Source organism: Schistocerca piceifrons, chromosome 3 (genome assembly GCF_021461385.2).
Source record: "Schistocerca piceifrons isolate TAMUIC-IGC-003096 chromosome 3, iqSchPice1.1, whole genome shotgun sequence".
Lineage (NCBI taxonomy): Eukaryota > Metazoa > Arthropoda > Insecta > Orthoptera > Acrididae > Schistocerca > Schistocerca piceifrons.
This window is the reverse complement of record NC_060140.1, coordinates 774,639,681-774,661,867: the sequence shown is the minus strand read 5'-3', so window position 1 is coordinate 774,661,867 and position 22,187 is coordinate 774,639,681.

The window sequence follows — 22,187 nt, the reverse complement described above, 5'->3', positions numbered from 1 at the left end:
ACTATTGGAAGTCCTAAGCGTAAGTGGTCTTTTAAACACGTGTATGCAACCCACACAAGTTCCTAAAATACGTAATCAAGACGAGGAATAAAATGTCATCAAATTCTTTCAGAATTACAAAAAGATCGAAGCAGAATGTCTCGTACACTGATCAAAATGTACCCAGAAACCGTTAGACTTGTTGAGTAGGAAATGTGGACGAATGGGTATCCAGAAAGAAAGGAAGAATGTACGTACAACTTCCTCTTCGCAGACAATCAGTGTGATTAGGGAAGAGGGTGATAACTGCTTTACGATAGTAAAATAACGCAAAGAATATGAGATGTATGATAGAAAGTAAATTTTTAAAAGATTGACTACCTACACCATGGAGAAAATGTGGGGAGCATAATACACTCCTGGAAATTGAAATAAGAACACCGTGAATTCATTGTACCAGGAAGGGGAAACTTTATTGACACATTCCTGGGGTCAGATACATCACATGATCACACTGACAGAACCACAGGCACATAGACACAGGCAACAGAGCATGCACAATGTCGGCACTAGTACAGTGTATATCCACCTTTCGCAGCAATTCAGGCTGCTATTCTCCCATGGAGACGATCGTAGAGATGCTGGATGTAGTCCTGTGGAACGGCTTGCCATGCCAGTTCCACCTGGCGCCTCAGTTGGACCAGCGTTCGTGCTGGACGTGCAGACCGCGTGAGACGACGCTTCATCCAGTCCCAAACATGCTCAATGGGGGACAGATCCGGAGATCTTGCTGGCCAGGGTAGTTGACTTACACCTTCTAGAGCACGTTGGGTGGCACGGGATACATGCGGACGTGCATTGTCCTGTTGGAACAGCAAGTTCCCTTGCCGTTCTAGGAATGGTAGAACGATGGGTTCGATGACGGTTTGGATGTACCGTGCACTATTCAGTGTCCCCTCGACGATCACCAGTGGTGTACGGCCAGTGTAGGAGATCGCTCCTCACACCATGATGCCGGGTGTTGGCCCTGTGTGCCTCGGTCGTATGCAGTCCTGATTGTGGCGCTCACCTGCACGGCGCCAAACACGCATACGACCATCATTGGCACCAAGGCAGAAGCGACTCTCATCGCTGAAGACGACATGTCTCCATTCGTCCCTCCATTCACGCCTGTCGCGACATCACTGGAGGCGGGCTGCACGATGTTGGGGCGTGAGCGGAAGACGGCCTAACGGTGTGCGGGACCGTAGCCCAGCTTCATGGAGACGGTTGCGAATGGTCCTCGCCGATACCCCAGGAGCAACAGTGTCCCTAATTTGCTGGGAAGTGGCGGTGCGGTCCCCTACGGCACTGCGTAGGATCCTACGGTCTTGGCGTGCATCCGTGCGTCGCTGCGGTCCGGTCCCAGGTCGACGGGCACGTGCACCTTCCGCCGACCACTGGCGACAACATCGATGTGCTGTGGAGACCTCACGCCCCACGTGTTGAGCAATTCGGCCGTACGTCCACCCGGCCTCCCGCATGCCCACTATACGCCCTCACTCAAAGTCCGTCAACTGCACATACGGTTCACGTCCACGCTGTCGCGGCATGCTACCAGTGTTAAAGACTGCGATGGAGCTCCGTATGCCACGGCAAACTGGCTGACACTGACGGCGGCGGTGCACAAATGCTGCGCAGCTAGCGCCATTCGACGGCCAACACCGCGGTTCCTGGTGTGTCCGCTGTGCCGTGCGTGTGATCATTGCTTGTACAGCCCTCTCGCAGTGTCCGGAGCAAGTATGGTGGGTCTGACACACCGGTGTCAATGTGTTCTTTTTTCCATTTCCAGGAGTGTAGTTGAGTGTCAGCACGTCGAGGCAAGAAAAAATTTAAATACACTACTAGCCATTAAAACTGCTACAACAAAAAGAAATGCAGATGACAAACGGGTATTTATTGGACAAGTATATTATACTAGAACTGACATGTGATTACATTTTCACGCAATTATGGTGCATAGATCCGGAGAAACCAGTACCCAGAACACCCTCCTCTGGCCGTAATAACGGCCTTGATACGCCTGGGCGGTGAGTCAAACACAGCTTGGACGGCATGTACAGGTACAGCTTCCCATGCAGCTTCATCACGATACCACAGTTCATCAATAGTAGTGACTTGCGTAATGTGACGAGCCGGTTGCTCGGACCCCATTGACCAGACGTTTTCAGTTGGTGAGAGATCTGGAGAATGTGCTGGCCAAGGCAGCAGTCGAACATTTTCCGTATACAGAAAGGCCCGTACAGGACCTGCAACATGCGGTCTGTAACGTGCGTGTTAGGGCACACAATACTCATTAAAACCTGTACTATGGTAAGTGAGCGTGGTTCACCTTAAGAGACAGGATTTTCGTATAGATATTGACCGTGTGTACCTGAATGGTGGAAAATCAGACTTACACCCACTCTGTACTAATAATGATCCGTCAAGTAAGTTCAAAATGCAATTACACGTCAGTATGTACCAAAAGCAACACTGAAGATGGTACCAATTTGATAATAATACGGTCGCCAGCCTAATTAGGCATTAACTGAGTTTCTTCCCTGTACAAGTTGATGTATATTCATGCAAAACAACAAGTAGTAACACTGCATAATATAGTAGAATTTTAGAACCTGAAAATCTATTGAACTAATAGTTTCACGTTCTGTACTGATATGGAAAAAAATCATGAATACATAACACTGCACTATAATGTATACTACAAGACTCTATACTGTCTATTGATCTGATTAAAATCGGGCATAGGTTACTCTAGGAACAGCACTTTCGAGCCACACACAAAATGTCAATTTTGATAAAGATAAAACACTGATAAATTTTGACTTATATATTGACTTTAACTTTTGCTGGTCATACCAATGTGGAACACTTCAGAATTCAAATGAATAAAAAGGGGGGGGGGACCCGGAAACTGTTATGATTACTATATAAAAAAAATTGGTTACTGAAATTATCATGCGTTCAAGATTTCCAGTATATGAGTTACTACTCTTTTTATCTTATTTACTTCTCATTTAAATACCTTTATATCTGTCTCGAAATAATTAAACTTCATTACTACATGAATATTAAAGTTATCTTTCAACTTCGTTAGACCTTCGATATTCATTTACTGGTTCATTAACAAAACAGTTCTTTAAACACCATTCTAACATAACTAGGTCTGCAAGTAATTACTATTAACACAAAATTTAATTTTTCATTTCGGGACACTCGGATTGCACAACATTTGGAAAGGACCCTGTCTAGGTTAGTTGTGAGGATAATTAAATGAGGGGAAAGTTCTGGTACAGTTTAGGTTATTATTGAATAGTTCACTCTCTGGTCCATACAAATACAGTACTAAAAGCTTCAACCTTCTTGTATCGATGAGTCAGTTGGCGGGCGACGAGATGGCGAGGCACAGAGCACACATGCAATCACAGCTATGGCTCTTGATGTATCGGCACTTTAATTCTTCTTAGCGTCGCAATACTTTTCCATTTACTGCCTATGGAATTTTGCCATGCTGTGTGGGCGTTGGAACAGCATACCCAAGGCTCAGTGAAACTACATCTTCCAGGAGAGCCTCTTCGCTCCAGAAGGTGTTGCTCAGACCAATGCCAAACTCCAACTACTGCTGAGCCCGTTGTGCCGTGCAGTGCCCGCGTGCATTTTCCCGCGCTCGCCTGCCATCCACCTTTAACCGCTCCCTTACAGACAGGGTATTCACCCGAGGTTTTGCATTCTACATATCCTAACACATTGCCTACGTATGGACCAGACGCACAGTTACAATTTTAAACATCTTACAACAGTTTCAACGTTTCTTACATTTCAGTTCTGTTACAATATTGCTTGACATTTGACATGAACATTAATATTCACATTGAAACTCGTTTACAGATTTCCTAACACAATGGCATGAAACAAAAAAGAAATGAAACTAGAACATCAATTACACTAGTTTATCGAAAAATCAGAAGAAAAAATTACTTATATGTACAATAGTACAGCGTCGTTGTTGTTACAGGTCGTGCTTTATCCTGCTGAAATGTAGAGTTTCGCAGGGATGGAATGAAGGGTAGGGCCACGGGTCGTAACACATCTGAAATGTAACGTCCAGTGTTAAAAGTGCCGTCAATGCGAACAAGAGGTGACCGAGACGTGTAATCAATGGCGATGACGAATACACGCTTCCAATGTGCGTTCACCGCGATGTCGCCAAACACGAATGCGATCATCATGATGCTGTAAACAGAACCTGGATTCATCCGAAAAAATGACTTTTTGCCATTCGTGCACCCAGGTTCGTCGTTGAGTACACCATCGCAGGCGCTCCTGACAATGATGCAGAGCCAATGGTAACCGCAGCCATGGTCTGCGAGTTGATAGTCCATGCTGTTGCAAACGTCGTCGAACTGTTCATGCAGATGGTTGTTGTCTTGCAAACGTCCCCATCTGTTGACTCAGGGATAGAGACGTGGCTGCACGATCCGTTACGGCAATGCGGATAAGATGCCTGTCATCTCGACTGCTAGTGATACGAGGCCGTTGGGATCCAGCACGGCGTTCCGTATTACCTTCCTGAACCCACCGACTCCATATTCTGCTAACAATCATTGGATCTCGACCAACGCGAGCAGCAATGTCGCGATACGATAAACCGCAATCGCGATGGGCTACAATCCGACCTTTATCAAAGTCGGAAACGTGATGGTACGCATTTCTCCTTCTTACACCAGGCATCACAACAACGTTTCACCAGGCAACGCCGGTCAACTGCTGTTTGTGTATGAGAAATCGGTTGGAAACTTTCGTCATGTCAGCATGTTGTAGGTGTCGCCACTGGAGCCAACATCGTGTGAATGCTCTGAAAAGCTAATCACTTGCGTATCACAGTATCTTCTTCCTGTCGGGTAAATTTCGCATCTGTAGCACGTCATTTTCGTGCTGTAGCAATTTTACTGGCCAGTAGTGTATTTGTGCGGCATCCTGTCGGAAGATAGACTAAGTATCTAGAAAATATAGTAACGATTAGCCTGTGGGAGAATGGCAATCCATAAGCCTCACATTCTGTAATGATCTTCTGAGATCTTTTGGATTTTCTTTATAGAAGCATTATAGAGCGTGTAAGAACTTATGGCTGAGAATGCTGGGAAAAAAAAACTAATTTAGAATTGTAGAAATGGACTATCTCAGAAGATCATATAAAATATCTCGGCTAGACCAGTTAAGAAATACAACCATTAGGGAAATGATGCAGACTCAACAAAGCAGAACATACAGAATAGAAGAACGACAGGTCACCTAGTATGCATATGTAACGCGAATGACGGATGATAGATGGCGAAAGAAGACATTGATGTACCATCCTCAGGGAAGACAGAGAAGAGGAAGTCGAAGACTGGCTGGATAGATGAGGTGAAGGAGCCCATCTTATAAGCTTACGACAAGCTTCATGATGTTTAGCGTCATCTGTCAGATCCCACGTCAAGCGTCAAACCGTTTAGCGTCAACTGCCAGATCTTACACCAAGCGCCAAACCGCTTCAGATCTTTCTGCACTTTGCTAAAGTTTTGTGGCGTAGTATAGATCCCTTGTAATTTGATGCTACTGTGGAATTTGTTTGTTGTCTTGTGCAAGACTGTACTATTCACACCATCATTGTTGAATTTCCTTGTTAACTTCAACGTAGAATGACTCCATTGAGGTTTTGCTTCCTGGAAGCATATTTTACGTTTCATTAATTCGTCAGTGAAACTTTTTACATGTTGTAACTTGGCTGCCGCCTCCTTGGCCATAGTTGCTCTGACACATTTGCAGGATGGCCTTCTACTTCTACTCTTCTGCTCTGATTTATGCTGGGGGGAAAATCTCCAGTACTTGGGCAGCAAGGCAGTGACGTTAGCTTCCTGAACACCAGCCTGTGCTCCTTAATGTGCTTCTCCACTGTACCTCCAAAAGTTATAAGATTTTCTTAAGTCTTCTTCCACTGTAAAAATTTCACCTTAACTGTACTGAGAAAGATGCATAAGCATGCTGCACTTGTAGTGGGTAAGATCCTTGACTTTGTGTTTAATGTAATCTGTGGTGCGCTTGGTCGCCATTCAGCTGTGTAGCATTAGGGCATTCTTATCAGATGCATAGTAGCGAGCACGAATTTTAGAGGAGGAGATCTGGTATTTGTGAATCTGGGAGAAAATGTCTGGAATACTTTATTGTGGAGATAGAAACTTATTTGTCAAGATATTTTCTGGACTGTAGGGATGGAGAAGATTTTTGGAGCAATATTTCAAGGTAGCCAAAGCACGCGCAAGCTTGAAATGTTTGTTTGTCAGAAGTATTAATTGTAGGAAATCTTTGTCTGTTAGTGAACTACTAATATTCATGATCAGAAGTCAGAAGTAACGCAGCTGGTTTAAATGTCTGTAATTTTTATAGTGAGTGAATTTCGTAATTGATAGTCTTCGCATGTTGTACAGTCTTTTTTGATTTAATTTTTCAAAACCGCTTTTCTTTAAAGAAAACCCCTCCTACACCATTTTGAGAAAATTTTTAAATATTTTGTCGTGTGTGCACTGTACCTTGCGCCAACGCTGCAATGGATTGTCCCTGAAAAACAAAGAAAAGCGTAGTAGTGATTCGACTGTTTTCCTTTACCTGCTGGATTTGCTTATTTCAATTTTCATTCGAGAACGTCTGTACACCAGATACAAAATAGAGTTTTGACCAAGAGGTAAGCGCCTTTCCTTTCAGGGCAGATTTTGTTTTGTATTTTTGTGAGCAAACAGGTGTTGTGCTGAGTACACAGATCAATTTACTGTGGACAGTGAAAGTAATCTTAAATAACTGACCGGTATTTTCTTTTGTGGATATTTCAAGTCAGACATTGCCCTTCATGTTTAATAATGTACTTCAGTACTGAGTTTCAGTTAAATAGTTTTCACTGAGTGCAGAGTCAGTTTCTTTTGGGATTTAATTTGATTCATTTTCATTATTTCAAATGCAGTATTTCAGCATTTTATTAATACTAAAATCTTGTTTCACGACACTGTTCAGAAGTGCAATACGGGGCAAATCAACAGTCAGTTTTGCTCAGCGGTTGGGCCGGCCGGTGTGGCCGAGCGGTTCTAGGCGCTTCAGTCTGGAACCGCGCGACCGCTACGGTCGCAGGTTCGAATCCTGCCTCGGGCATGGATGTGTGTGCTGTCCTTAGGTTAGTTAGGTTGAAGTAGTTCTAAGTTCTAGGGGACTCATGACCTCAGATGTTAAGTACCATAGTGCTCAGAGCCATTTCAACCATTTACTCAGCGGTTGAATACGACATCTCAAGAACACGTTACACGAGGAGAAAGTTTTTGTAAAAAGAATATTCAGTATTTCATATATAGATAAATTACATAGAACGCTTAGAAACTGACAACGTATGACATGGTGGGTGTCGGCGATCCGTCCGGCGCTTATGAAGCTTGGCTACTATTCCACAGAAATGGACTCTGCGCCTTTAGTTGATTCTGTACTCATTCACAACAACATGAATGTAACATGACACTGCACAGACTCTCATCACACTCGTACACGTGATACAGATGTGAATTACATCTGACTCTGCATAAACGGATGAAGCAAGACAGCAAAATTTTCTCTAGTTGAAATTAACTCAAGGCATCAAATACGAATTCCGAAACTACACCGGACGCTCAGGCGACTAATAACGGTAATTGGAGACAGCTCCCTGAATTGGTGAAAATGTGTAATTAATCATCTCATTTGTATAGCATCTAACTTATTCAAGATATATTATTATAAATTAAAATTGTCTAGATGACTTTAACAAGTAATTACATCGTCTTAGGAGCTGGGTTCGAACCCAGTCGGTGCACTGTATTAATTTTAAATAAAAGTCGTCAGCAGTGGCACCCAACGACTTCCCTCGTTCTGTCAAGAGCCTTGTTGAGAAGGAAAGAGGAGCGGGACAGAATTTTAGGGCAAACTCTTTCTCTTGGGTTGGGAACTGCCCCGGAAAAGTCTAAGAATCTGCAATTATCAGGGGCATGAGGAAACCACCACATTAAAGAGACATAAATTGTATCCATAGGACACGTGGTGTGCAGTTTAAAAAAGTGTGATGATGCGTCGTCATTGGCAATAGATTTTGGATTAGTCCCCAATTCGCATCTCCGGGAGTGGACTTCCAAACAGGAGGTAACCACGTAAAACAGTTGAATAGCGAACAAAAGGGGAACATCCTACGAATCTGACTGTGGAGTTGAGAAGTCTGAAAGTGACACGGAAACTGGACAAAGACTCAATCTAGATACAGCGAGGACCAGTAAAACTAAATGGAAAGAAGACAAGGATTTCTGGTCAGATGAATATAGGGCAATACCAACACAGCAGATAATAGTGTAACGGGAGCAGGATTCGTCATGAATGAGAAAGGGAAGATAGTGAGTTACTGTGAACAGATCAGTGACAGGGTTGTTCACATCAGAATCGACGGAAAACCAACGCCGGCAACAATAGTTTAGGTATACATGCATACGTCGCTAGCAGAAGATGAAAAAAGTAGAGAAAGAATAGAGTATATTAAATCGGGGAACCGGGAATTCAACATGTACAGAGAGATGATAATGTAATAGACATCGAGTGTTGGTATGCGGTAGGAGGGAAAGGAATACAAGAAAGATTTATGGAAGAATATGAGCTCGATAGTAGGAATGAGAGAGGAGAAAAACTAATTGAGTACTGCAACAAAATTCAGTTATTAATTATGAATACGCAGTTCAGAACCCACGAGAAAATAGGTGTACTTGGAAGAAGCCTGGGAGGTGGGAGGCACGGGAAAATTCCAGGTAGATTACATTACGGTGAAGCAGAAACTCCGTAATCGGATATTGTATTGAAATGGGTACCCAGAAGCAGAAACAGACTCGGGTCACACTTTTGTGATGATGAAAAGTGGATTGAAATTCAATGGAATCGTCCAAAAGAGTCATCGTGGAAGGTAATGGGATAATGTATTAAGGGATGATGAGATGCGTTTTAAGGTCTGTATGTCCGTAGATACATCGATAACGAATAGCACAGTAGGGGAGTCGACATATGGAAAGAGGGCAATCACAGAAGTTAGACAGACAAACACAGGTATAAGGAAGGTGACTGCGAACAAACGTTGGGTAACTGAATAAATACTTCAATTGAAGTATAAAAATGTCCAAGAAACGACAGGATTTTACCAATATCAATCACTTAGGAATGAGATAAATAGAAAGTTCTTCGGAACCAAGAAGAACTGCAGAAAAATGTGACGAAATCAGAAAAGAAATGATCACCCGAAGGACGGATTCAGCATAAGGAAAAGACAAAGCTACGTTCGGTGAAATTAAAAGATGTTAATATTAAGAGTGCAGGAGAAACTGAACTGTTAAATGCAGAGGATGGTTCAAATGGCTCTAAGCTCTATGGGAACATCTGAAGTCATCAGTCCCCTAGACTTAGAAATACTGAAACTTAACTAACCTAAGGACATCACACACATCCATTCCAGAGGCAGGATTCGAACCTGCGATCGTAACAGGCGAGCGGTTCCGGACTGAAATGCAGAGGAGAGAATGGAATGGGTTGATGGCATGCATACATCGAAGGCATCTATGGGGGAGGAGGGGGGTTGTAGAACTATCTATTGATGTGACAGAATAAATGGTAGTCGCTTTGGAAGAGATTGTGTGTGACAGGCGGAGTTTGACAGAGTTTGAAAGTAAGCCACTCTTTTTCAGAATGAACCAGTAAGTTCAAATACAGTTATGAACCTGGTTTCTGCCCTGAACTATATCCGTTAACAATATAGTGACTACTCTTAAGAAATTCCGGGAGATGATAAAAATTTCGCAAAGCGTAACAAAAAAGAAAAGTGGTAGAGATCACTCCGATGTAACACAGTTGAGAACTGAATAAAAACACTGACAGCAAACACCGTTCTGTACCGGCTCGAAGCGTAATAAATCGGAGAAGAAACGATCGTCGGAAGGAAAGCTTCAGCATATAGAAAAGGCAAAACGTTTCGTGCAGGATAAATACGTTTCTTGTTCAAACAAATTTCGGACTTGAACCGGATGCAGGCCATATATATTTTTAAAGATTCAGTTCGCCGGGAAAATTTTGAAATTCACAAATATGTCTCTCATTTGTGGTCTATATTGCCGAAGAACCTTAAAAGCTAGGAGCTCGTGTGATGGAAAGAAATAAGTTCCGACAAAGCAGCCTCTACCACTGTCTTACCTGAAGTACTCTAAAGTCCTTAAGGAAGATAACTGCGAGTGTTGCTTATTTATACTACGCAGCACCTGAGCAGAATGTAGACTGGAGGATATTTTATGAAGCAAATTTTAAGTATTCATGTGTGAAGGTATGGAACACATGTTCGAATTCGTGAACAAAGGAAGTGGCGCAAATAGTGAATTCGCTAAGAACAAACCTATGATAAATTCAGTACAGTGTTTGAAAAAGCAGTATACACAAGGCTGCATTTCATGGATAAACACAAGCGTCGGATTAGACCGTTTAATATCGCTTCCAGACATCATTGCACAAGAATGTTCAAAATAAAATTGCAATTCTGAATTTCGTGAGTGACAGAGACTGTTTTGCAAGTCGTTGAGTTTACAGATGGATACCTCAAAAATGGGTAGTAACCATCACTTGTTCTGATCGAAAGCGAGAACAAAGACATAACATTTTCCACTCCAAGTTAGAATGTAAAATGCATCGTGTAAGGGACACAATTCTGCATAGCCCCAAAGCACTCGTGAATTCCAGCCACGTTAATAAAACCCAACACTCGGCACTAATGATTTGTGTAGCATGGATAGTACGGATGTTACTGCGAACCGTAAATTTGTTCAAAATTTTTATTTGCAGGAGATGCTGTGATTTTTAGTAATAGTAATTGTTATTACTACTATTTATTATTATGAAATTAATATAATTGACCTCAATTAATATAATAAGTTTCATAATCAATATAACAATAAAGCGATCAGTTGCGGGTTAGTCTCTTTCGGAAATAAATTTGTTACCATTGCAAAATGTACTGTGCCTCACAGATAATTCAGTGATCTCGTTAGGTTGGTAGCTATGTTACTTCTCATGAGTTGTTGTAATCAACATGTTTACATGTTTTCACAGTCGCAGTCGAATTTTAATTTTTAGCCCTGGCGGATGTGAGTGGTCACAGTTACACTACTGAAGTGGACTTGTGCGTTTGCTTTTGGCAGTGTTAAAGATAATTCAAGGAATGGAAGGTAGAAGACACGGGAAGAAACATGTGCTGGAGTCTCTCCTGCGACTGAACTGTCTCCTATGAAGGGTACACATGACCATGCTTGCAACAACGGTAGAACACAATGAGAAAGACCTTAAGGTCATATCTTTTCGACACACGGTCGCAGACGAGTTATCGGACGGACACCAGAATTAGTGCCTTTTAGCATGCCGCATTTTGTTAACTCAAAATATAGTGAACCGTGCAAAGGCTATGTTTCCAGATTAACACGCCACTTATGGCAGCCCAGACGCTAGAAATGTTGTCGTTCGGGTAATAAATAATCCTCTCTGTACTGTTGAGTTAGAAAGGAACCCGCCTCACGTAATAATGACGTCACAACATCTGCTTGAACCGTACTTTTTGAAGGGATTGTGAATGGCACAAATTATTTACACATATTATAAACGTAGTTAATACCTTATCTAGAGGAAAGGGGCCTCACAACGCATATGGTTGCAACAAGACGGAGTGTCTTCTCACTACGCTGTTGCAGTGTGCGAGTTCCTTAATGAACACTTTCGAGGAAGATGAACAAGTCATGGTTCATCAGCAAAACCAGCTCCCTTGAAGTGGCCATCAGGAACGCCTGACCTCGCTACACCTAACAGCTCGTTATGGGCAGTCTTTAAGGCACATGTATCTGCACCTCGTTCGCTAGAAACGAAGAACTGCGCAATACTGTTGAGGATGCATTTCGTACTATAACACCGGACATGCTCAAAAATATGTCAAGAAAATGAGAGCGTAGGAAAATACGTTCACAACATGTTGGGGAACATACCGATGTATTGTAGACTTAATACATAAGCAGGTACTCGTGCTAGAACAAATCAAACCTGTTAGCATTGGATACTAGGGGCTACGGGAACTTTTCGCCTACCATGTAGACACTGAATGGTTCTAGAGAAAGTCCGCAGCTCGTGGTCGCGCGGTAGCGTTCTCGCTTCACGCGCCCGAGTTCCCGGGTTCGATTCCCGGCGGGGTCAGGGATTTTCTCTGCCTCGTGATGACTGGGTGTTGTGTGATGTCCTTAGGTTAGTTAGGTTTAAGTAGTTCTAAGTTCTAGGGGACTGATGACCATAGATGTTAAGACCCATAGTGCTCAGAGCCATTTGAACCATTTTTGGTTCTAGAGAAAACTTGTCCCACAGACTGCATTCTATTTAGAGGAGGTTGGTCTTAGAGCAGGTGTATTCTGAAACATTGCCTCGGGAAAGTAGCTACGATTGTAAGTAGGCTGTTTAGGTTTTTCTGTTGGTAACACCACGTAGCGCTCTGTATGAAAATCACTGACTGTGCTATGTGCAGTCTGTGGCTGGTTGGCATTGTTGAAATATTCGCTATTGTAGTGTTGTAGTGGTGGGCAGTTGGATGTGAACAGCGCATAGTGTTGCGCAGTTGGAGGTGAGCCGCCAGCAGTGGTGGATGTGAGAAGAGAGATGGTAGATTTTTAAGAGCGGCCGCTGTGGACGTGTGCCCGCTAGAAAGGGTAAATTTATAATAATGGATATCATGAACTGATATATATATATATATATATATATATATATATATATATATATATATATATGTACTCCTGGAAATTGAAATAAGAACACCGTGAATTCATTGTCCCAGGAAGAGGAAACTTTATTGACACATTCCTGGGGTCAGATACATCACATGATCACACTGACAGAATCACAGGCACATAGACACAGGCAACAGAGCATGCACAATGTCGGCACTAGTACAGTGTATATCCACCTTTCGCAGCAATGCAGGCTGCTATTCTCCCATGGAGACGATCGTAGAGATGCTGGATGTAGTCCTGTGGAACGGCTTGCCATGCCATTTCCACCTGGCGCCTCAGTTGGACCAGCGTTCGAACTGGACGTGCAGACCGCGTGAGACGACGCTTCATCCAGTCCCAAACATGCTCAATAGGGGACAGATCCGGAGATCTTGCTGGCCAGGGTAGTTGACTTACACCTTCTAGAGCACGTTGGGTGGCACGGGATACATGCGGACGTGCATTGTACTGTTGGAACAGCAAGTTCCCTTGCCGCTCTAGGAATGGTAGAACGATGGGTTCGATGACGGTTTGGATGTACCGTGCACTATTCAGTGTCCCCTCGACGATCACCAGTGGTGTACGGCCAGTGTAGGAGATCGCTCCACACACAATGATGCCGGGTGTTGGCCCTGTGTGCCTCGGTCGTATGCAGTCCTGATTGTGGCGCTCACCTGCACGGCGCCAAACACGCATACGACCATCATTGGCACCAAGGCAGAAGCGACTCTCATCGCTGAAGACGACACGTCTCCATTCGTCCCTCCATTCACGCCTGTCGCGACACCACTGGAGGTGGGCTGCACGATGTTGGGGCGTGAGCGGAAGACGGCCTAACGGTGTGCGGGACCGTGGCCCAGCTTCATGGAGACGGTTGCGAATGGTCCTCGCCGATACCCCAGGAGCAACAGTGTCCCTAATTTGCTGGGAAGTGGCGGTGCGGTCCCCTACGGCTCTGCGTAGGATCCTACGGTCTTGGCGTGCATCCGTGCGTCGCTGCGGTCCGGTCCCAGGTCGACGGGCACGTGCACCTTCCGCCGACCACTGGCGGCAACATCGATGTACTGTGGAGACCTCACGCCCCACGTGTTGAGCAATTCGGCAGTACGTCCACCCGGCCTCCCGCATGCCCACTATACGCCCTCGCTCGAAGTCCGTCAACTGCACATACGGTTCACGTCCACGCTGTCGCGGCATGCTACCAGTGTTAAAGACTGCGATGGAGCTCCGTATGCCACGGCAAACTGGCTGACACTGACGGCGGCGGTGCACAAATGCTGTGCAGCTAGCGCCATTCGACGGCCAACACCGCGGTTCCTGGTGTGTCCGCTGTACCGTGCGTGTGATCATTGCTTGTACAGCCCTCTCGCAGTGTCCGGAGCAAGTATGGTGGGTCTGACACACCGGTGTCAATGTGTTCTTTTTTCCATTTCCATGAGTGTATATATATATATAATGACTTTTGAACGGTATTAAGGTAAATACATTGTTTTTTCTCTATAAAAATCTTTCATTTGCTAACTATGCCTATCAGTATTTAGTGCCTTCAGTAGTTAGAATCTTTTATTTAGCTGGCAGTAGTGGCGCTCGCTGTATTGCAGTAGTTCGAGTAACGAAGATTTTTGCAAGGTAGGTGATTCATGAAAGGATTGGTTATTGTCAGTCAGGCCCATTCTATTGTAGGGATTATTGAAAGTCAGATCGCGTTGTTCTAAAAATATTGTGTGTCAGTTTATTGATGATCTGAATAAATAAAGAGAGAAATGTCTGTGCACATTCAGTTTTGCTCAGCTGCTTGAAAATCAAATAACGAAGTGGTTTATCAGCACAGTAATTCATTAATTTTTCTAAGGGAACGCTTCACAATACACTGATGAACACTCCACTGTTGCAAATAGCAGCACCAGATATATCACATAACATCCGGCTGTAAAATATTTGAGGGACCATATATATATATATATATATATATATATATATATATATATATATATATGTGTGTGTGTGTGTGTGTGTGTGTGTGTGTGTGTGTGTGTGTGTGTGTGTGTGTGGAAGATACAGCATGGCAGTTGCCAAAATAGTGGACTAGGAGCTCGCACTTGATTTATGACGGTAAACAGCTATATGTCAGCGGCAAACGTCAGAGCATACTAGAAAACGACCGGTGGCAAATGTACTGAACGATGCTAACACACCATACATCAACGAGCGAAACTGGCGTAGTGCTCCTAAATAAATCTAGCCGCAGCACGTAGCACACTGGAATCACAGTTTCCAATAAGAGCTTCTGAAACCTGCCGAGAAATTACATAAAACTGATGAACTGACATCATAGTTACTGAGGCAATGGCATGATACTTAGAAGAAGACCGACTGTAACAACTGTAATAGTAACATTCACACTACACAAAGGTCTATAACAACAACGCTAATCACTGTACAATAGTAACAGAAAGCAAAGGTACTTGCAGCAACGAAGACTGTTGCAAAACTTCAAGGGTAGCGTAAACTAAACACTGTGCTTTGGATTTAAATACTCTGTACAATAGTTTTATTGTAATTTTTAAAACTGTACGCGGAATTATAATATAAAACTTTACAATAATAATGTACAATATTGAAGACCGCTAATGCCAGAGATGCTGTTATTGATAGCACCATGTTATTGACAATTTTGACAGAGTAAGTCATGTAGTCGTGGCTCCAGCCTTGCCTTCACGCCCTGGCGCACTGCCAGATCCCACTTCTCGGAGTTCGGGGGAGGGCGGGGGGAGGTGGCACCAAATAGCTCCGACCATCCAAAAACGCTTCCTACTCTTACACTAAGTAACTCTCTTAAAAAAAACGTTTACCACCATTTATGCTTAGTTATGACCTGTAACACTGAGCACCTACCTGTCTTTATTTGTAGAGGCCGTTAATTCTACAAATATTCCGCCCTCCAGTCACACACACCAAACATTTATTTAATTACATGATGCAAGGTAACAAGCCATTGTTAGCTAGCTCGTGTACTGTATACCTGTGCGGAAAGAATGTTGTTCGTTATTCGCCATTTGTAATACTTGTTTTGAGTGCTTGCATTTATTAGGATTTTTTTTGAGAAAAAAGGTTACAAACCTCTATTCTGACCTTCTGAGAGTTTCGATGCTTCGTATCGCTAATATTGTAACATCCCACCCTTCACTTATCTGGTTTTGTCGTGTGTTCACCCAAGCTAATGGACTAACAGATCAACAGAGAGTGCAAAACTGCCGCAATATCGGATAATGCAAAGAACGTAATAAGGCCCTGTGACTCCTGATTGAACTGCAATGGCAGTGTTGACATTAGTTGATTCAGAATTGATCACTTTTAATTAAAAAGGGGTGCACATTGATGTTATATTCAGCTATTGAACACCAGATGCAAATGTTCAACATAAAATTAATTAAGAAAGCGACTTGGGATTTCATCTACTTGATTGAAAACAGATGCAGTCGATTAGCACAACTCCTGACCTTCAATCATCACATTACATGACTCTCCTAACAGGCAGTGGTAATAAATTGCGTTTACGTGGAGTAAAGTGCGATAAATCAAAATTAATTCATATCGACTGACCCAGGCATAATGCAAAGTGCGAGAAGAATTCCACAATACACTGCCCATGAAACCCTTGCGGAAACTTTGCCAACATATTACAAACAAATTAATCAGTGGCCTAACTCAAGCCGGAGCAGGTGCAATATCACCGAATTCAGCATGGCGGGACGGCGTCGTTGTGCGGACATCGGCCGGCCTCGTGGTGCTGCAAGGCTGCGCTCGTCTATTAACTCCTAGCTAACATGCTCAGTACATAGCTGAACCAAAACTTTCTATCTCCAGGCTCAATCGTTCTGTTTGCTAAGTCCTAAACTGCAGAGATGCTCACTCTCTCTCAGGCAAGCTGAGTAAAGAACGCCACGCCCGCACTCTAGGCAAGCTGGGTACGGAAGACTTCTACAGAGACTTCTCCCAGTCCACTCTTCGCCTCAGTTTCCCCTCCAGCAAAATCACTTACGCCAATTGCAGCGCAAGTTGCATTAATTATGTGTCACTTCCCAGCGCCGACCAATGCCTGCTCTGGGAAGTGAACTAATTCCCGCAAAATTTCCCTTCCTCTCAACTTCTGCTATTTAGCTCATCCCAGGCCACCTATCAAGGTTAGCGTCTGCATAAAACACCAATTTCTCCCGAATTCTGACTCCCAGGAGAGTACTTCAAATTCCTTGGTCCTACATTCCCATCGGAGGCCGGCGTATTTCATTCTGTCGCTCTTCACCTGATTTACTTCGGACTCTGCGGACCGTGAATTCAGCGTGAAGTTGCTACAGTCACGAACATGCATATTTTGGCCTCTGTTAACCGCTCCACCATAGCTTTGCATGGCTTTATCGCATGTTTCACTGAAAATGGGACAACGGACATTTATCAACAGGCATACAAGTTCTCTGTCTGCTTCTCGGTACACCAGCATGGGGTCAACCACCCAGTCACTGTCACTCATCTTAAGGCAGGTGGAGGCCGCGCCCCATTACCACCTTCTCAGAGTTTGAGCCGCACTAAGCTGCCTATTGTCGCTTCCCATCGCCACTCCCCAGCCGGCCAAGGTCAACTCTGAATACTTCCCTGGGATAAACTAGCCCCCAGTAAATTGACGCATTTCCACAAAGTTTTCATATCGTGTGAATTACTGTAAAACCATCACCCGGCATTAATTATTCAAATACGTTCATACTATACCCTCTACAAGATGAATTGTGCATTGTCAGTCCTTTTTGTTCAGCCCTACTGTTCGCTCAACGTGAGTTAGGTGATCTTTAATGACTTCATGTAAGGGGCATAGTTCTTGCCATCTTACAATATGAATGATTGAAGAAACAAGTGAGATTAATATTCAAATTTTCTATCACGGATGTAGGCTGCTGGTTCATTCTGTTGAGTATTTCATAGATTCCTAAGGAAAGAACGTGAATCGCTGGAAGGAAAGTGACATTCATTTAAAAAGAATTTTAAGTGTCATATAGAATGTTTCTGTGATAGTGATACAAAAGTCCATGGGTGACGGAGAAGGAAAGTGTATCAATTTGAGATCAGAAACCCTGCTATGGGAAAGTCACATTGCTGCAAAGTATTATGTGACCATTTTGGCTTACCAATTCCATCCCAGGTACAATGTTTGTTGTCCAGTGGTAATGCTGTATTCCAAAACGACAGGGCTTCTATTTCACACAACTCGCCTATTTCAGGACTGTTTTTGTGAACACGAGGACGAATTGTCGCATCTCAACTGGCTGCCACAGTCACCAGATCCCAGCGCTATCGAGCCATTGTGGCCTGCTGTCGAGAGACGGGTACGTGATCGCTAACCACCTCTGTCATCGTCACCTGAACTTGCCTCTATTTAGCCAGAAGAACTGTATACGATTCCCTCGAAAACCGTACAAGACCTGTATTTATTCATTCGGAGAATACTGGTGCCTGTTTTGAATCCCAGGGTGCTTCCTACGCCAAATTATGTATGGTGTTTCGACATTTTTGTCCAACCACAGGATATGCAAGGGAGGTTGACAAAGATATCGACCAATAAATACAAAAATTAAAGTATGAAAAATCACAAAATGGAGTTCGATGCATTTGATAATCCTAACAAGTTAGAGAGAACTGAACTCACAAGGTAACGATCGAGATGACGAAAGGGTGTGGCTGTGGTGATTTGTGACTCCGTATCAGAATACGTAGTCTTATGGAACCTGCGTGGAGTACTCGCACGCGCTAAGTGAAAACGCCGACGTCTATACCAGAGTTACACTACCACCTTCTGCTTAACGTAAAGAGAGTTAAACTGTAATATTACTCAAGGCGACAAGTGCCAAGGGCACAGAGTGTTCATGTCGGAGTCATCTGGCTACAGCATTAGTCTGAAAGACGCTGGCAAAAAGTGTGGCGGGAGCAGCTGTACTTTGTGGTTTTAAGACTACGAAGAGTCCTCTCGACAGTGAGCTTCCTCTAGATATATGCCCAGAGATAATGATGAGGTCGCATACTCCGAGGAGCGTAGGGGACGATGCGGGAGACCCACACGGCTGTACTAGGCAAGGTCCTGGCGAAGATGGTTTGCCATTGCCTTCCTCCGACCGTAATGGGTATGAATGATGATGAGGAAAACGACACAATACCCAGTCATCTAGGGGAGGGAAAATGCTTGACCCTGCTGGGAATCGAACCCGGGACCCCGCGGGCGGGAAGCGAGAACCCTACCGCAAGACCAGTACTGGGTGTCCAAGACGCTTAACATTCTGCCTTGGCTCCAACCACTGAAGAGCACTCATCTCTGTTTTATTGCGCATCTTCTTGAAAGCAGGAAGAAGCCGTTTGAATTTTTATCTTAATTTATCGATTGCCGCCATCTTGAGCAAATAACTAAATTATCTCAATGTGCCCACATCAAAACTCAGGTTCTGGAATATGTTGCTCATTAGTTCTGGAATCTGCTTTCTTTCTTTACAAATTTCAATGATATGCGAATTGAAGTGGCTATCATAAAAACAAAGGCGGCTTTCGTTGCGGCAGGGTCTTCGCATGAAATTTCAGTCACAAACTTTCTCCTCCGAGTGTCAAAAAATTGCTGACGCCCACCTACAATAGGACGGAATGATCATCATAATAAAATAAATCAGACTTCGGAAGGAAAGATTTATGTTCGTTTTTCCCTCGTATTGTTCGAGTGTGGAATGATAGAGAAATAGCTGAAAGGTGATTCGATGAATCCTCTGCAGCCAGTGTGATTCCAGAGTAATCATGTTGATGTAGATGAATAATGATTATGTTCTCCTTTTGTAGTTGGAGTTCTTGAGCGAACGCACATTTAGGCGTACCGACGTGTGGCAAGTCTCTAGCGAGTGTCGTTCCGTTAATAATTTGAGACTGTAAGAGCCTAATTATAAAATACGCAACGTCGTAAAAGAAAGCATCAATACGTTCCAAAATGTAATATTAGTACTAAATAATCAAGAAAAACGTCGTGAAACTGATACATCTGTACTTACATACGAATTAATAATAATACAGGTTTCTTTGCGGATAACTGACCATAACCATGCTGAATTGCAACAAAATCATCTTCAGATGTGCAAATAAACACCCCTTAAGTGTACGAAACCTGATGTTTGGTCTCACGACAAGGGCGTGCTGCCGGAGTAAAGGCGTCTGCGGCGTCCGGAGACCAGCTGAAAAAGGATCAATCAGAGAGTTACAATCCACATACTAGTTATTTAGTTTCATTATTTAGTTGTATTAAATGTTAAGTAATGTAGACGTAGACTGGTTTATCGGTACCAGACAGTCCCTCTCGTCATAGGCCTACTACACGTTAAGTAAATTCGGATAAAATTAGTAATTACACACAAAATATTAAAAACTCTTCCGTCTCGTTCGTTCAATGTTTTCGTCCAGCACTTGTATTTCGAAGCCTTTGCGGGTCTGCCAAACATTTCCGCTTTGTTGCCGCTGTGCAGAAACGCTCCTGCCTACAGTTTCACATTTTTGCTGCGACCACGAGCATTCAGTACGCTGTACCGCTGTTTTCCAGTCGTCATTGTTGTTGCTGTAGTCTTCAGCTCGAAGACTGGGTTGATGCAGAAGTATTGGCCTCCTTGCACAGGGTGGTCAGAAACAGTCCGAAAAGCGTGTGAGGTTGTAGCAGGCTAAATTGCACTGAGAAATAATTGTTAAAAAAATTCAATACATTGCGCTGATTCCGGGTTAATTAGCATCGAAGTTATACACACATGTCATACTAAAACATGTAAAACCAGCTGATGACTGAGGTTTAAGCCTTCTAAACGCATTGTGGATATAAATACGCAGTGACTGGTAACAGTCATTCGATATTGAAGTTAGCCAATCAGGCCACTACATACGCAAATTCAAGAGGCCCGCCAGATGCAGTTAGTGTCAATTGTTCTAATAGCGTAGATGATAGTGCACGAGACTTTTCAGCCTTTGGATCAGGTCCAATCCTTACTACCGTCCCATCTTCAATTTTTGGTTAGCTCTCTTGTTATGTTTCAAGAAACCAAACGAAGAACACGTTCGACGACATCGTTTCCTGCGGGCCTGAATTTGCAAGGGCCATAGCTTGATTGCCTAACTTCTGTGCTAATTCACTTGGAAACGGCAGGAAGTACCTATTTTTTTCTTAACAATTATTTCTCCACACACAATACCCTACAACACCCGTAATGATGTCAGACTGTTACTGATCATCCTGTATAATTTTTCCACCTGATCTCCTCTCCATTCAAAAGCAACTATTCCTTGATACCTCAGATTATGCGCTATCAACGTAGCCCTTCTTTTAGTAAAGTTGTGCCGTAAATTTCTTTTCTCCCCCAGTTGATTCAGTACCTCTTCTGTAGTACCATCTTTCAAAAGCTTTTCTCCTCTTCTTGCGGTCGTCACAAATAAAATTCAAATTAAATATCTCTTTCCACAAAACGTCACAGAAATTCAAGCCTAAATTTTTTTCACAGTACAAGAGGCATTCGCTTTTCATTTTCTATCGTGTTAGTGTGTGTTGGTAGATGCTATTTTTACACAATTGCAGACGAAGTGAAAGTCTTCTGCATTGTTTACCAGAATTACGCTGTAGAATAGGCAATACTGGGTGGAATAGGTTGAAGTTAGGAGCACAAGAACGCAACAACAGTTATAGCGTTATTACTGAGTTTGTGGATAACTTCAAAGCGTTTTTCCATAGGTTTAATAAACAGATCAGACACACGTAACAGAGAGATTAGACATCAGTAATATATTCTCCTTCACTATTTACAACAATCTGCCAACGCTGGGATAACTTTTTGACTCCGCTGCTGTAGGAATCATGTGGTTTTGAGGCAAAGAACTCGTCGAGTCTTGTTCGGAGCGCATTTTCATCCGGAAAGGAAGTTTCTTCAAGGCTGTTCGGTAGAGTACGGGAAAGGTGAAAATCTGAGGACGCAAGATCAGGTGAATAAGGTGAGTGTGGAATGACTTCTAAAACCAACTCCTCTATAGTTTTTTTTGTTAGACTAGCGGAACGCGGGCCTGCGTTATCGTGGAGGAGGATCACCTGCGTCTGCAAGATGTCTCAATTGTCGACAACAAATGTCAACAGTGATGGTTACACATCGGCGAAGCAATTCGTAGCAAACCACCCCTGCTGCTGTTCCACTAGATGCACAACATTATCTTTAATGCCTATGTACAGGTCTTTGTTCTGGGAGTTGCTGCTTTTCTTGGGCT